Source organism: Mustela putorius, unplaced genomic scaffold (assembly GCF_011764305.1).
Source record: "Mustela putorius furo isolate JIRA1106 unplaced genomic scaffold, ASM1176430v1.1 tig00000242_pilon_pilon_pilon, whole genome shotgun sequence".
In the NCBI taxonomy this organism is placed as follows: domain Eukaryota; kingdom Metazoa; phylum Chordata; class Mammalia; order Carnivora; family Mustelidae; genus Mustela; species Mustela putorius.
The window spans coordinates 6,404,654-6,419,896 of record NW_025421325.1 but is presented as its reverse complement, the minus strand read 5'-3'; the positions used below and the strand labels follow the sequence as shown (position 1 = coordinate 6,419,896).

Below are 15,243 nucleotides of genomic sequence, written 5' to 3'. Positions count from 1 at the left end.
ATGTTTTAAGATAGTAAAATTTGAGATTTTTTCACATCATTTGCTTCTTAAAATGTTACATTTACTATAGATATGCAATAAGCTAAATAGTTATAATTGTTCAATATTTAAACATCAACTGTGATTATTACAAAACTTTAGAAACACCATTTGGTTAAATATTTATTTTTTCAAACGCATCAAAAAGCATAATAAAAGAAATCAATGTTCATTATTAAATATTTCTTCATGTATGTATGAAACTTCCATTAGCTAATCAAATAAATATATTCATCCTTAATATTTCACTAACTACATTAAAACAATTAAAAAACTATGTCACTTGATAAACCAATGTTTCACATTGCTGAAGTATATTTAATAATTTTTCAATCTATCCTATTAACTATTAATCTGTACAGTCACCACAGTCTAAAATACAATGTAGCTAAAGTAAAACAAATTCTAGGATCAACTGTCTACTTTCCAATCAAAATTTAAAAGTAAAAGCTTTATCTAATGAAAGCATAAGTTTATGAAATTCTTCATATTATGTTATTAAAAAGAAAACGGAGGAACACAGATAGAAAGTTATCTTGGGGCCTTACCAGAGTACTGGTCTTCATGTTGACTTACTGTGGTGAACAGGACCTAATGTAAGGAGGAGTCAAGTAATGGATGGCTAAAGAAATATCTACTACTATTAACAGTTAATAGAAAACTGCTACAAAAATCTTACATGAGGATAATTCTGTTTCATTTACCAAAGTATTAGCATTCCTGCCCACTAAAACTACTACATTCTTTTTAAGTCTTTTAATACTTAGATTGCACACAGAAAGAATTTTCTAAATACAATGAATACAAGGAATCAGAATAAGTTTGAAGAAATCCCAGTACCAGGTAAAAATTAAAAGAAATATGAATTATATTTATAATTTACACAGGCTCTTGTAAATGACATTAAAGTAACATACATGCAAACTTAAATAACATGTAAACTATTTAACACTGAGAGTATGTACTTACCTAATACTTAGATAGCCCTTTGAAAATCCCCCTGCTGGTTGAGACTACCTAAATAAGAAAAAAACAAAAAAAGAAGAAGAAGAAGAGGAGGAAGAAGAAGAAGAAATCGTTTTCCCACTTCAGAAGTTACCCCTACTTTGTAAAATATACCTAAGAATCCAACTTATATGAGAATAACTTTTTCTACACTTAAAAACAAATCACATGCTGAAACCTTGGCACATGATAAATACAAAACATTTTTTCTTAATCTTACAAATAATTTAAATTTCATATGTAATACATAGAAAAGCTAATGAAGTATCAAGATATTAGTAGAGTTGACTAGACTACAAAGAATGAGCTCTATAACAAATCACATTTTAAAAATTAGAGACCATGACAACAGCAAACTACAATGTCTCTGAAAAGCACTCATATGTTAAATTCTTCCTATTAACATAAAATGTCATATACTACATTCTAGTATCTGTAGTTACCACCTTGTAAGTAGCACCTAAACAATCTAACTACAAAGTTAAAGTACTAGTCACTGAAGTACAAAAATTCTTTATGAAGTATTCATTCTATTATTTTTTAAAGATTTCATTTATTTATTGGTCAGAGAGAGAGAGCACACTCGTGAGCACAATGGAGGGAGAGGCAGGCAGAGGGAAAAGCAGGCTCCCTTGCCGAGCAAGAAGCCCAATGTGGGACTTGATGCCAGAATCCTGGGATGACCTGAACCAAAGGCAGATGTTTAACCAACTGAGCCATCCAGGCTCCCCTCATTCTATTTTTTTTAATTAACGTAAGAAGCATTCTAAAATCAACCTAAGGTTAGTAGAAAAAAATTATTTTATCCATAATAAAAGCAAATATAAACTAATTTTATTATTTACAAAACTTATTTGTAAATAATTTTATAATAAATATAGTATATATCCTTTCAGTCAAGTGTCAAGTCAAAATAGCCTTCAAAACAAAGTTCAAAAATGCAAGAAAAAAAAGCACTAAATATTATAGAGCTATTATTGCTTGCCAGGCACATTGCTCAGGACTTGAAAAAACTTAAAACACACTTTTCTTTAATAACCTCATTTACTCCCCATTTTACAGATTTAAAAAAAACAAGCCTTGTAGAAATTAACTTGCCTTCTCAGAGATAGAGTAGCCGCCTTTGCACAAACCAATGTCTTTAAGGCATGGTACTATGACTCTTCAAAAACTAAACAAAACTGGAGCACCTACCTGGCTCAGTCGGTAGAGAATGCAACTCTTGATCTCAGAGTTGCAAGTTCAAGCCCCACATTAAGTGTGGAGCCTACTTTGGGGCGGGGGGGTGGGGGGGAGAGAACAAGACATAGTATTTACATAAAACTAGGGGCACCTGGAAGGCTCAGTCAGTTAAGTTTCTGCCTTCAGCGCAGGTCATGATCCCAGGGTACTGAAACCAAGCCTTGCATCAGCTCCATGCCTGATGGGGAGTCTGCGTGTCCCTTTTCCTCTGCCCCTCATCCACTGCTCGTGCTCACATTCTTGCTTTCTCTCTCAAATAAATAAAACATTTAAAATATATTTAGATATATAATATAAACTTAGACTGCCTCTTTTAGAGTCAGGGAAAGTGTTTTTAAACTCCTTTTTAAAAAATTACCAGAATACAAATCATGTATCTTACTAACAGGAAATCGTATCATATCAGAATTTACAATACCACATATAAAAATAAAATAGAAATGTTTTCTTATATGAGTGAGCCATACCAATAGACTTTCCATCACTACTACTATTAAAATCCAGGAACTTTATCCATCCATAGGCCTTGGAAAAAGGAAGAAGAAAAAGTATATTAGAGACCTAAAAATGAAGGTTGAAACAATAAAGCTTGTTCTATGAGATGACAGGAAAATACCATAACTTTGAGATAGGAAAAGATTTCTTTCTTTTTTGTTAAGATTTTATTTATTCACTTGACAGAGATCACAAGTAGGCAGAGAGGCAGGCAGAGAGAGAGGGGGAAGCAGGCTTCCCGCTGAGCAGAGAGTCTGATGCGAGGCTCATTCCAGGATCCTGAGATCATCACCTGAGCCGAAGGCAGAGGCTTAACCCACTGAGCTACCCAGGCGCTCCAGGAAAAGATTTCTTAAACAGGACATGAAGATCAACACAAGAAATGGGACTTCAATAAAAATTTGAAAGTTATATGTTTTAAAAAGTGAAAATGCAAGCTATAGAGCAGGAGAAAATATTTGCAATGCACATATCTAACAAAGGATTCAGGAACAAAATATTATTTTAGAAAAATAAACTTAAGTCATCAAGAACAAGACAAACCAATTTTTAAAATAGGCTAAAGACCAAACAAAACTTCACACACACAAAAAAAAACCTTTAAAACCCAATAAGCATATTGAAAAGGTTGTCAATATTGTAATACAGATAACACAATAAGAAACTATTGCCAATCTTAGTATATATGCTGCTGAAGCGAGCACGAAACTATTACCAATCAAAAAGAGTAATATTTATCTACAAACCAGACAATACCAAGTGTGAGTGAGAAGTACAGCCACTGGTATTCTCATGCACTGCCAGGAGAAATGTAAATTAATATGACCAATATGGAAAACGAGTTGGAAGTATCTACCAAAGGTGAAAACTACCAACAGCCAATGACTAAGTAATACCACACCTGGGTACACAGTGTGTACATAATGCACAAAAAGCTATACAGAGTTTGTCACAGCAGCTTTAGCTAAAGAGCCCAAAACTCTATATAACCCAAACCATACACTGCCAAAGGGGGTAAATAAATGTACTATATACATATTCATGAAATTTTGAACCTCAGTAAAAATAAGAAAACTAATGTCATACAAAAAACAAGATACAGCTCACAAACAATGCTGTGTGAAACAAGCCACATGTGGGGGTATGTATATATATATATATATATTTTTTTTTTAATTTAACAAATTCAAAAATAAGACAAACTAATCTCTGATCACAAAGTCAGAAAAGTAGTTAACTTTGGGGTAAAGGGGTTATTTGATTGGGACAAGACACAGAGAAGCTGATATCTTGATCTATGATACAGCTACAAAGGTATGTTCATTTTGTAAAAGTTTATCAATACAGAAAAGTTAATCTACACTTTTCTGTATGTAAATTATACTTCAATTATTTTAAAAGCTTATTCTTATTTTTTTAAGAATTACTTATTTATTTTAGAGATATAGAGTGCACACACATGAGCAGGGAAGGGGCAGAGGGAGAGAGAGAATCTTAAGCAGTCCAATGCAGGCTCAATCTCACAACCCTAAATCATGACCTGAGCCAAAACCAAGAGTGAGACACATAACCAACTGAGCCACCCAAGTGCCCCTTAAAAGTTTATTTTTAAAAAAAATAGATGAAAAATGACTTCACAGTAAAGTAACTTCAGGTCATCATCCTAATGGTAAGTACTAATTTAAAAATGTGAATTTCTTAACAGTATACTTGAATTTATTTGTACTGACTGTGTAAGGATAAATATGTCCAGTCATTTTGTATTAACAAGTTTTGAGAATAGTTTCAATGTAAACATAAATTTTACCAGCAAGGAATTCCTTATAATTTTCTATTAATACTAGAGAAAATTTTACATAAAATCTTACTAATGTCTGTTCTACAGGGGTTCAAGTTAGGTTTACAAATGTGTAATTTTGTACATATATTAAAAGTATTAATAGCTAACTCAGAAATTGATGTTCAAAAGCAATCCAATGATCAAGCCAAGCATTCATGAAAACTTTAAGGCAAACTACTATGTGGCCCTGTTGCTTTGAAAACCTTAAGACTTTTAACAAAGGAGGCAAGAATATATGGTGAGGAAAGACAGTCTCTTCATTAAATGGTGGTGAGAAAACTGGACAGCTACATGCAAAAGAATAAAACTGGACCACTTTCATTTATTCTTCTCTGTAAACCTGGTGATTCACAGACCTGTACCCCTGGGGATAAAAATATATGTTTATAAAAAATAAAAAATTAAAAAAAAAACTGGACCACTTTCTTATACCATACAAAAAAATAAATTCAAAATGGATTAAAGAACTAAGTGTAAGATCTGAAACCATAAAATTCCTAAAAGAAAACATTGGCAGTAAACTTTTTAGACATTGGCCTAAGCAATATTTTTTTGAATATGTCTCCCCAGGCAGGGGAAACAAAAGCAAAATGAACAATTAGAACTGTATCAAACTAAAAAGCTTTTGCAGTGAAAGAAATCATAAACAAAATGGAAAGGTAACCTAATGAATGGAAGAGATATTTGCAAATGACATAAGAGATAAAAGGTTAATACCCAAAATATACAAAGAACTCATATAACTAAACACCAAAAAACAAATAATCCAATTTTTTAAATGGTCAGAGGGGGTGCCTGGGTGACTCAGTGGGTTAAGCATCCAACTCTTGATTTCAGCTCAGGTCATGACCTCAGTGTTCTGAGATCAAGCCCCATATAGAGCTCACGTACTGGGTGTGGAGCCTGCTTAAAATCCTTCCTCTCTCTCCCTTTGTCCCTCCCACATCTAAAAAAAAAGAAAACAACAACAGTAACAACAACTGGGCAGAAGACCGAAATAGATATTTTTCCAAAGAAGACATACAGATGGCCAACAAATACATGAAAAGGTGTTCAGTACCATTCATCCTCAGGGAAATGCAAATCAAAATGGCAATGAGATTATCACCTCACACCGATGAGAATGGCAAGCAAATATCAAAAAGATAAGAAAAAACAAGTGTTCACAAGGACTTAGAGAAAAGGGAACCCTGGTGCACTGTTGGTGGAAATGTAAACTGATGGAACCACTATGGAAAACATTGTGAAGATTCCTCAAAAAGCTAAAAATACAACTAACATATGATCTAGCAATTCCACCTCTGAATATATACTCAACAAATACAAAAACACAAATTCAAAAAAAGATCCATACACCCTTATGTTTATTGCAGCATTATGTACAATGGTCAAGACATGGAAGCAATCTAAGTGTCCATGGAAGGATGAATGGATAAAGATGTCATGTAGACACACACACACACTCACACACACACGAATATTACTCAACCATAAAAAAGAATAAAATATTGCTATTTGCAACATGAGTGGATCTAGAAGGTATTATGCTCTCTGAAATAAGTCAGACAGAGAAAGACATATACCATATGATCCCCCTTTTATATGGAATCTAAAAAACAAAACAAACGAAACAACAAAACACAAAGAGACTCCTAAGTACAGAGAACAAACTGGTGGTTGCCAGGGAGTATGGGATGGGGAGTGTGACACAGATAAAGTGGATTAAGAAGTACAAACTTCCAGTTATAAAATAAGTCAAAGAGATGGAAAGAACAGCAGAGGGAATACAGTCAGTAAGACTGTAATAGGTTTTGTATGGTAAAAGATGGTAACCACATTTATCATGGCAAACATCTCATAAGGTATAATTGTCAAACTGTGATCTTGTACACCTAAAACTAATAGAGTATGTAAGCTATAATTCCATTAAAAATAAAATATTGGGGGGACAGCAGCTGGCTCAGTTGGTAGACCATGCAACTCTTGATATTGGGGTTGTAAGTTCAAGCCCCATGTTGGACATAGAGCTTACTTAAAGAAAATAAATTAATTAAAATAAAAAATAAAATATAGAGTTACTTTTAGATTTTTTAATAAATAACTTCTAAAATTTTTAAAGCCAATAACATTTTGAAGAAAAGCCTTGCAAATAAATATTTCTACACAGCTAAAAATTTTTAGGTTGAAATTTATAATGGTACCTTTCTTATTCAAAATATTAACAGTCCTATCTCTCATCCATTTCTCCACTGTATTTACCTAATTAATTTAATCTAACCAACTTCTATTCCTCTCTTTAAATATCTTTATTTGACCAAATTTGAACTTTCATCTTGATGGAAACCCACTTTATCAGTCACGACAACCTATTTGTTTTGAGCAGCTGCATTTTTGTTGTTGTTGTGTGAGTCTTTAAGACAATGTTCAGAAGAATAGAATGGTACAGGCTCCAAAAGTTCAGTTCCTTGAACAATTCCCAGAGGCAGAGCTTCGATGGACAAAAAACTTTAGACGACTCCTCAAAACCCTACAATAACCTTCCTCAGTCTTGCATTATTATATTCCCTAAGAGCCTGGTCTAGTAGACTCCTCTGAGCCTCCAATCAATCAGAAAGTATCATCAGGTTTCTACTAGAAGGTAGCTGGCCAGGCAGGTTCTGAGACATAAGGTGCACAAGGAATCGTTTCACAAAACTGATTTTTTTTTTTACATCAGTCTAACCATTTACCCAGCCCCAAGCAAGACACCTGCTTCTTCTAATCCAGATACTTAGCTTTCTAAATGGTATTCACCAGGTCAGTCACCAAGAATAATGTAAAACTAACCATTCCCACTTTGAGAAAATTTTCATATGAACAAAACTGTTAATTTGAGAGGAACCTTAGAACTAAAAAAAGGCGGGGGAAAGGTTCCTCTTTCTCTTTCTCTTCCTAAGAGAGAAAGATCAACTTAGTTATTATAAGGGAGCTCTCTCCAGAAGTCACACATCTCAACAAAACAAGATAAATACTAGGAGAAAGACAAGAATCACAGATACAATTCACCTCAAAACTGAGAACCAACAGATCCCATCCAACATCTAAAGAACTTGCAGAACTAGAAATGGGTTTATTAGAAAAATTACCTAACTTCATGATTTCTGGTAACACAAAAGATTCCAGAAAGGATAAGAATGTAAATAGAACAGTCTCTCCCTAAAATAAAAGATGCAGGATGAATTTAGTAACTATACACTATTCACTTAGCAATAAATTTTAAAAAGAATGCTCATGTACTATAACGATGTAAATATTCATATTTGAAAATCTAGCATCTTTAAATAGTGCTAATGATATATTTCCCTAGGATACTGTTATTTTTTATTGTTTTCTATTTTAATTTTGTTGGTGGAAAAGCTGGAGCTACCCTAGTTACAAATGTTTAAAAAGCAGTGCCACAGCTAGTCAAGAGTTATAAGCAGTTAGACATCAGATCTTGAACTCCCTAGAACAAAGCATTATAAATCATTTCTCCAATTTCCCCACACCCATTCAATTGGGCCTAATTACACTATTTCACAAATCAACCCAGTGCAAATCAATAGTCTACCTCTACCTTATAGAGAAGTGAATCCTAGATAGCCTTTAAATGTCTTCAAAAAACTTCACACCATCACATTTTTTACAAAAGATGTAAATTTGTACTTTAAAAGTCTCATGTTGCATTTCTATTTCCTAAACAAAGAAGGCACAGCATTCAGTATTTATCCTCTCAAGCACCTTGCCTGATTGCTTCAAAACTGCAAAGCAGCACCTATACAATACCTCAAAGAGTTTGACAGGAATCTCTCAACATTCTGATGATACTATCATAATCTAAAAAGTAAATTCCTGGTACCTTTGAGATATCTGATTTGCCCCAACCATTACAACACTACAAAATGTAAGTTTTGATATAACTTATCTGCATTTTTATAATCCTTTTCACTACACAGATATACCTTTATAAAGTTAAGCTCCAACTATTTTCTTCAACATTCCCACAAACCTTAAAAGTATTTCTAAATTCCTCACAGTTTCTGTAAATTCCCAACTTTTACAATGTAATTCTTATGATGCTTGTGCTTCAAAATAAAATAAATATACAACATATCAAAATTAGTATGATACAGTGTGGTGCTTAGAAGGAAATTTATAGCATTAAATGCCTATATTAGAAATGAAAAAGAAGAAAAGTTTTAAATTAATAAGATTCCACCTTAAGAAAATGGACAAAGAAGAGCAAGATAAATTCAAAGTAAGCAGTAGGAAGGTAATGATAAAGAGCAGAAATCAATGGATAGCAATGGAATTAAAAACAGAAAAAGAAAAATAAATGGATATAAAAGCTGGTTCTTTTAAAAGTCCAATAAAACTAATAAATCTCAATCTAGATTAATCAAGGGAAAAAAAGGAGAAAGATAATACAAATTATCAACATGAGGATCTCATTATAGACTTGAGACATAGAAAGAATAATTACAGAATAGGGGCGCCTGGGTGGCTCAGTGGGTTAAGCCTCTGCCTTCAGCTCAGGTCATGATCTCAGGGTGCTGGCATCCAGACCCACATCAGGCTCTCTGCTCAGCAGGGAGCCTGCTTCCTCCTCTCTCTCTGCCTGCCTCTCTGCCCATTTGTGATCTCTGTCAAATAAATAAATAAAATCTTTAAAAAAAAAAAGAAGAAGAAGAAGAATTCCAGGATACTTATAATAATTAAGGAATACAAATTAATGTCTACAAATTCAGCAACTAAGATGAAATGGATCATTTCATCCTGAAAGAGAAAATCTGCCACAACTCAATAAAGAAAAAGTATCCTGAATTTTCTGGTATATATATTAAATAAATTTGTAGTTAAAATTCTGCCAAAAATGCTCTGATGGTTTCATAACAAATACATAACAAAACATGTAGGAAAAATAATGTCAGTTAAACACAATTTGCTCTAGAAAACAGGAGGCAATACTTTCCAACTCAAAATACCAAAGCAAGACAAAGATAGTGTAAGAAAACAACAGAAACATCTTTCATGAAGGATAGAGAAATCCTCAAAAAATAGCAGAAACAACATCCTTCATGAGGATACAAAAATCTTCAACAAAATAAGTAAATTCAACCTCGCAATACAAAAATTAATAAAAGCTCATAAGCAATTAGGGTTTATGTCAAGACTACAAAGGTGGTTCAATATTTGAAAATCAAACAAGGAATTAGATTACATTAATGAAGTAAGTAAGAAAACACAAATGATCATTTTAATCACTAAAAAAGAGGCACTAGACAAATCCAGCATCCGTTTCTCATTAAAAAGAACAAAAATAAAGCAAAGTAGGAATAAAAGGGAATTTCCTTCAACTATGAAAGACCTTCTAAATAAACGTACAGCTAATTCTATATTTAACAATAAACACCTAATAAAAGACCAGGAACAAGGCAAAGAGGTTTGTTCTAGTCAGCATCTTTACTGGAAGTCCTAGCAAGTGCAGTCAGGAAAAAAGTAAGACTAAAGGCATACAAACCAGAAATTAAGAAATGAAAAACGGTCTTTATTTGTATGCATGACTATCTACATAGAAAATGCAGACAAAGGCTACAGAAAAACTCTTACAACTAATAAAAGATTTTGACAACTCATGGGATATGGGTACCTGACTGGATACAGAAGACTCCCAAGGTCGTAAATAATTCTGTGTTACAGATCACAGCAAGAAATATATCCTCTGTTTGAACCACTTGGTTCAAGTGGCGGCTTACAGATCTTCCTATCTGTAAAGTCACATTTTCCCCTTTGTGACAGTAAGTGATACATGGGGTAATAACTTGGTATTAGGTCTATATCCTATTTCCAGCAGTCCTTCCCCAAAGGTTTTGGCACTCACTGTTTTATCTGTCCTAAATTGTTTCACTGGGGTTTTCAGTATAATTTTCTAGTTCTAACACTGCTTCAAAATGTGTTAACTTCTTTCTTCCCTAAATAAGGCTTCCCTTTTCCCTTATCCCTCTTCTTACCACTCTCACCTCATAAATTATTTTTTCAATTTAAGGTTTTATATTTATATTTATATTTTATATTTACAAGCATTCTTTGTTAAAACTTTGCTACAAGTTATAAATATTTTCTACTATACTGGTCTGATCTTGTTATAGTATCTTTTCTTAGAGAAGTCTACTCCATTTTAATGGACTCAAATCTGTTTCCTTTTCAAATACGTGGTTTTCATCACATTCCAATACATTTTTTATTAAAAAAATTTGTGCTTTGTGTGTGTGTACAATTTTCTTATTTTTCATTTACTTGGAGTCTTTCTGGCTCTTCCTGCATCACTTTCAATGTTTTAATTACTACAGCTTTATAGTACAGCAAGCAATATCATAAAAGACCTGTCAGATTTTAAGTTTTCAAACTTCTATTGGATATTATCATTCATATATTCTATATATTTGAGAATCAAGTTGTCGAATTTCCCCCCACTCTTCAAAAAGAAAAAGTAAGTTGTGATTTTGATGGAACTGCATTAGTCTGATGGATAAAACTTTGAAAAAGTCTGTATTTTTCAACTCTGGGCTATTCATTCTGAAAAACAGTGGGTCTCTTCATTTATTTGACCCTAGAATAAAATGTTATTTCCTTCATACAAATCCTCTTTCTTATTAAATTTATTCTCACATTCCCACATATTTTATAGTTTACAGTTTTGTGAATGGGTTCTAACATGTACTCCACATAAATTTCTAAAACAAATATGGAGTAGTTTTTCTTAAAATAATAAATATCAAGTAAGTGAAACAAAAAAAATCAAGATTCCCATTAAAGAAAAAATAAGAACCATCTTTAAAGAACCATCTTTAAAGGAGAAATACAACAAGGATGCCCTCCTTTTTGCAGTTCAAATGCAAAGTGCCATTTACAGAATATGGCAAAGAGCACCCTTTTTTGTTATTACTTATCTATACATATGGCAGAGGACAAATAAAAATACTGGCAACACTGTAAAAGCACCACAAAAAGGAAGTCAACTGCAATATAATTTACTTGTGACGCACTATTCATATAAAATAAATCCACTCATAACAGTTAATTTGTTTAATTATTAAATGCTCTGATACAAATTTCCTCATGACACAAGATTTATGCAAAGAAAAATGTAAGTCCCAACTGAATATAAAGAAAGACAATGCAAATGTAGTTAACAAAATTAAACAATAGTGACAACAAAACACCAAAAAGATTGAAACGAAGACCCAAGATCAAAATTCTACAGATATTAGAGAAAAGATAAAGAGGTATACCATCAAGAAGCCTCTAGGTATTAAACTACCAACCCATAAAGAGGCCTTATACGTGATAAGCAGATTCTGTCAAATTAATTTCCTAGGTAGGTATCCTGGACACCAAAAAGGTATCTAAAGTCACGTGAAGAATCAAGCATAAATACCTTAAAACAATACTTCTCACAACATTCCAGTTTAGTGTCCCTACCAAAATACCACCAAAGGTTAAAGTAATCAACATATAATTCTCTCATCTCACCTTATTCTCAGTTCCATCTAAAACATGACAATCAGAGTATAGACTATAGATACAGATACAGATGGAGATAGAGAGAGAGAGAGAGTCATCAACATGAAAGCCAAAACATTTGGAATGCCTGTCTTACATTAAAAATTAACACACATTTTGCATTCAACTTTGTATTATTTGTGAATTCGTTCTACTATAAAAATAATCTTCTGATTACCTAATAGTTAAATTGCTTAACACTTTTTTTTTCAGGATTCAGAAGTGTTTTTTTATTGTTGAAGTACAGCTAACACAGAGTGTTATATTAGCTTCAGTTGTACAACATAGTGATCTAACAATTCCATACATTACTCAGTTCTCATCATGATAAGTACAGTTAGCTCAATGTTTCTCTTCTCCAACTCTTTAAGTCTGCTTGATAAAGTGTTTACCCTGTGGGTATACCACGCTCCCTACACACAGGCCAGACCAGACTAGACCACTAAACACTAAAGAAGTATACCTAAAAAAGCAAGACCTTACAAAATCAAGAACAGGGGCGCCTGGGTGGCTCAGTGGGTTAAGCCGCTGCCTTCGGCTCAGGTCATGATCTCAGGGTCCTGGGATCGAGTCCCGCATCGGGCTCTCTGTTCAGCAGGGAGCCTGCTTCCCTCTCTCTCTCTCTCTCTGCCTGCCTCTCCGTCTACTTGTGATCTCTCTCTATCAAATAAATAAATAAAATCTTAAAAAAAAAAAAAAAAAAAACAAAATCAAGAACAAGGCAATATAAACAAAATAGACAGTAATATATACCCAACTGACAAATACTTTTGTTTGAGCAGCCAAATATTAAATTTCCTACTTAAATCAGGTATAAAGGTAGGACCACACAAATTCTTTTTGAAATTAAGGAAACAATTAAGAGCAAGGTTAGAAATAAAATCAAATGATACTAAGTCATAAATATTGTTTCTTTAATGTTAATTTCATAATGACAGAAAATAGAAGTTCATAATGGCATGAAGTATATACATACAAACATATATAGATACGTTTTATATATATGTAGTTCTTTTAACAAAATCTGTCAAAATAATAGCTTTTAAACTAGGAACTAAAAGTAGTGTTTGGCCTTACTTTAAATATAAATATTAAATATGACCACAATGGACATTTGTGGTAACTATTAAACAATTATGTAATTTCAATTCATAACTGAATGAATTATAGCAATGATCTTTTAAACCTATCATTTAATTCATCTTTAATGGCGATTTTACAAGAGTTTTGAACATCAAGACCCCTATCTTCTATTTTAAGAATAATCCTTCAAATGAGTAAAATTTGGAAACAAAGATTTTATCTGGTGCCAAAACCTGATTCTAACAAATTACTTAGCGCTAAGGAGAAATAATATACACTAATATACATAATCTTGGCATAAGTTTATGTATTTAAGAAAATATAAAGCAAATTCTAAACTTTCCAACTGAATGAACCCTATTAGGTGACTGGAAAGTTTTCCAAATGTAAATACTTGAAAATATGGCCAGAAAAAACAAAACTTGACTGGACATCCCTGTACTGAAAAACTTCTGAATGAAACAGAGACTCCCATACCTCCCATCTTCAATTATTTCCATGTGGAAAATATTCAATTAACATTCAGGTCTTGCCTATCACTTTTAAAAAGAAACAGCAAATAAGCATTTATTACAGCAAACAAATGTCGTTATCTTAAAAAGATATGCTTTATAATACAGCACATCCAACTACATAAAATTTTGTTACGTATATAAAAAGGAACGATCACGTGTCATGTATTCATGATTGAAATATGTAGTGTAGTAATAAAAATTATATGCCAAGAAACTATGAAGTAGATATGAATTAAAATATTTTTGTAGACAGGAGAATCAATTATGCAGGTCACTTGAAATCTTTTGTCTATCTTGCAAATTCTAGTTAGTATGTTTCTTAACCATTTAAAATACATGTAACAAACAAAATGACCAAGCAATTCTACATCTTGCATATATCAAGGATCATTACTTTTTTAAAAAAAAATCTCTGTATTAGAAAAAAATCTTTATATTAGTACCAGTGGTTTTTTGTTATTGTTGTTGTTTTTAAGATTTTATCTATTTATTTGACAGAGAGAGAGCACAAGCAGGGGAAGTGGCAGGGAGAGGGAGCCAGGTGCAGGACTTGATCCCAGAACCCTGGGATTATGACCTAAGCTGAAGGCAGTTGCTAAATCAACTAAGCCACCCAGGTGCCCTAGTACCAGTTTTATTTATCACTCCAGCTCTAGCACATGAGAGTAGTACATATAGCAGGCACTCAATATTTATGGAATAAAATTGTTTAACTTTTCTAAGTTTTAGTTTCTTCAAAGTAAAACAGAGTAATACCATGTTACAATTGCTTAAGATCAAATAAGCTAATACATGCACAAAGTAGGTGATAAAATGTTAGGTTAATCCCTTGTTTTAGGAAATATAAATGACTGTTGCTACTGCTTTAGTTCACGGCTAAAAACAAGACCAAATAATTCTCTCAAGTTTATATGGGACTTACATTAGCAGAAAATTTTAGTATAAAAGAAAAGCTTACCAACCAGTTATGAAGATTTACTATATAGCTACATTGGTGAAAACTACAGTATTAGGTCAAAGAGGCCAATGTAACAGAACACAGAGACCAAATTCAAATCTGTGTATACACAGAAATTTGATACATAACAAATTGATGTTTTGTATAAACATAGTACTTTATGTTTAAAATAAGTGAGAAAAATTATTATTTAATGAATGATTTGGGGACAATTAATCATCCACTTAAAAAGTAAGGTAAAATTAACCTAGTTCAGATAAAACTTTCAAGGTGTTATGTTTTACCAATACATAAAAATCAAAACTAAAACTTTCAAAAGACAATATAGGATAACATTACATTCAAAGTGAATCAACATTGTATCATTTTTATTAAGAAATCCAAGGAAGCAGGGCACCTGGATGGCTCAGTTGGTTGGGGGTTTGACTCTTAATTTTGGCTCAGGTTCTAAACTCAGCACGGTGAGATCCCGCCCAGCAAAGGGC

At 32.6% G+C, this 15,243-nt stretch overlaps 1 protein-coding gene across 6 annotated transcripts in view; it reads right to left on the bottom strand.

Annotated features, from left to right (window-relative positions):
- FBXW7 (F-box and WD repeat domain containing 7) overlaps positions 1-15,243 on the bottom strand; it is a 232,790-nt gene that overhangs the window by 161,317 nt on the left and 56,230 nt on the right. The window contains exon 1 of one of the 6 annotated variants that reach the window (XM_004758064.3): positions 1,009-1,027. The exons of the other annotated variants lie outside the window; for them this stretch is intronic. The gene's annotated coding sequence lies outside the window, so the exon portion shown is untranslated. Of the gene's footprint in view, positions 1-1,008; positions 1,028-15,243 lie in introns of those variants that run through there. 6 annotated transcript variants of the gene reach the window in all.